We start from the raw sequence: 2,587 nt of genomic DNA, 5'->3' as shown, positions 1-2,587 counted from the left end.
TAGCAATTAAACAGGATGCTGGTGTATCAAACACGCAATTAATTTCGTCACTTCCAGGGAGAAATGACAGAGACATTGCAATTCACATATTTTTTAATTTGCCTTCTCATTTCCAAACAAGCTCATGTACTCAAACAAAACATACTTATTTCAGTGACAGCGTAATGTTGCCCTGTTTCAGCAAGTCACAAAATGAATTAACATTTTTTACAATTGTGTCGTTTGAGATAAAAAATAATAATAATAATAAAAGCTGTGCGTGTTCAAATTAATGGAGACTTACAAATTAACCATAGTAGCGCATTGACAGGCTATTGTTATAATGTACCAGCACGCCAAGTTGGGGAAGTGAGGGTGGCCTCTGTGTTGTGATGACTCCACCTTACTTTCTGTCAAAGTTTCTGCCTACTAAATTTTGTTAGGACATCCTCCTCATACCGCACTATTACCATGTATCCGAAGATGGAGCAGCAGGGGACGAAAGCCCCCACAGGTGTTTGAGCAAGATAACATTCGGTTAATTTTTGATCTTTGGAACGCTGCTACATTTATCAAAAATGACTACATACGGGCTAGGCTTACACAGCATAGGGCTAAACGTGTTGTTTTGCTTTCTCTTACGTCATGCCGATTTGTACAATTTAGACATACCGCACGCTATTCCACTCAGTGGTCCGAATGGAACATTTTTGGATATTCTGTGTTGCTACACAAGCATCAGCAACAGACATGGTGCGTGTTGAAATTTGTATGCGATTCAAATGTAAATTATTGAGTGAGCAACAGAAGGGAATGTTTATGTTAGTCTGAAATTGTTTTTAATCTTCCCATTATGTTCTACACATTTATGACTGTCAAATTCTGTCTGTTTTAGGGTAATAGTTGGCGCACCAGTTGCAAATTCAAGGTTCAACCAGGCTGTCAGGAATCCTGGAGCAATCTACAAGTGCAAAATTACAGACAAGAAGGACTGTGAACAGATTCAACTCGGTTAGTATATTAATCAATTATTAACTGTCGTTATACTGAATCCATGTTATTGTAGATTTACTGCATCAACAATCTTTACATACCTCATGTACAGCTTTTTCATCATTCATCTCACATTTTAGGGACAGCCTTATTGGGAGTCAAACCCTGGGATCTTCTTCTGTCAGTCAACCTCTTTATGCAGTTATTACTGTAGGTGTTGTACTAAGATCTCCACAATATCAACAGCTTCAGTGCCCCCCCACACACACACAGTGTCCTTTTGCACCAGAGATGTGAAACTCATTGTTTGTTAGTGATTGTTAGTAAGCTGGACAGAGTGAAAAAACTATATAAATGTAGGACCATTTACATTTCTACCCTATTTTTCTTATTTGGTTTTAGTCATTTCAATCTAGATTGAGGAAAATAGATTCTGCTAAAATATTGTAGCAACCATAACCCAACACCTAGTGGCCTCATCGAGATGTTCGGACCTCTTGACGTAAAGGTTAACGTGTTGGCTTGACAGTTGCTGGACCCGAGTTTGAGTCACGGTCAGGGCTAACCTCCAAATTTGCTACATTGGTGTCAGAAGTGGGATTGCGCCCGTGAGGCCATTGGCATGTACACGTGAGCATGGGAACATGATCTCTGGAAGGAAGGGTTAATGTAGTGACCTAAACCCAACACCTAGTGACCTCATCAAGAGGTTTGGATCTTTTGGTGTTAAGATCATCATGATCAAAGTTAAGTCTGAGATGTAGCCCAACATAATGTAATAAACTACATTTGTAAACTAAATAGCATTTGTTTGTGTTTGTTTGGCTCTTTTCATGCTTTGAGATTCTTTCTGTAATAAAAGGCTAAGCAAATGTAATACTTTATTATTTATTCGTAACACCCAGTCTGCACTCGAAGCAGTCTTCAGATACTTAAATACTCAGGGTTTCCCCTCTAACTACCTAATTTGCAGTTGCCAGGAGCTAGTTTGTTGCATGGTTGATTTCCTAATAAACTCATGCTCGTCCTGGAGTTGATGACACGTGTTGCTGTTGTTTAATTTCTCCATGTAGGTGTAATGCTTGACATGCCCTGTGGCAGACACTGTTCTGCTGAGGTTGAAAACCAGTGGCTTGGTGTGAGCCTCTCCAGGCGGCAGCAGGATGGACTTGTGTTGGTATGTGTAGTGTGTGTGTGTGTGTGTGTGTGTGTGTGTGTGTGTGTGTGTGTGTGTGTGTGTGTGTGTGTGTGTGTGTGTGTGTGTGTGTGTGTGTGTGTGTGTGTGTGTGTGTGTGTGTGTGTGTGTGTGTGTGTGTGTGTGTGTGTGTGTGTGTGTGTGTGTGTGTGCGAAACAGAGAGAGAGAGCGAGAGAGAGATTCAATCAATCAAATTTTATTTATATAGCCCTTCGTACATCAGCTGATATCTCAAAGTGCTGTACAGAAACCCAGCCTAAAACCCCAAACAGCAAGCAATGCAGGTGTAGAAGCACGGTGGCTAGGAAAAACTCCCTAGAAAGGCCAAAACCTAGGAAGAAACCTAGAGAGGAACCAGGCTATGTGGGGTGGCCAGTCCTCTTCTGGCTGTGCCGGGTGGAGATTATAACAGAACATGG

The 2,587-nt window shown here is 41.1% G+C and overlaps 1 long non-coding RNA gene across 1 annotated transcript; it reads left to right on the top strand.

Annotated features, from left to right (window-relative positions):
- The first annotated feature begins 421 nt into the window (after positions 1–421).
- On the top strand, positions 422–2,156 carry LOC127916592 (uncharacterized). Its single transcript, XR_008095378.1, has 3 exons — positions 422–732; positions 875–990; positions 2,046–2,156. It is a non-coding gene; the product is annotated as an uncharacterized LOC127916592 (long non-coding RNA).
- Positions 2,157–2,587: the final 431 nt, after the last annotated feature.

The sequence above is a fragment of the Oncorhynchus keta genome, chromosome 37, assembly GCF_023373465.1.
Source record: "Oncorhynchus keta strain PuntledgeMale-10-30-2019 chromosome 37, Oket_V2, whole genome shotgun sequence".
Classification (NCBI taxonomy): domain Eukaryota; kingdom Metazoa; phylum Chordata; class Actinopteri; order Salmoniformes; family Salmonidae; genus Oncorhynchus; species Oncorhynchus keta.
Note: the sequence above shows the minus strand (reverse complement) of the source record. Positions and strands in the feature narration are given on the sequence as shown.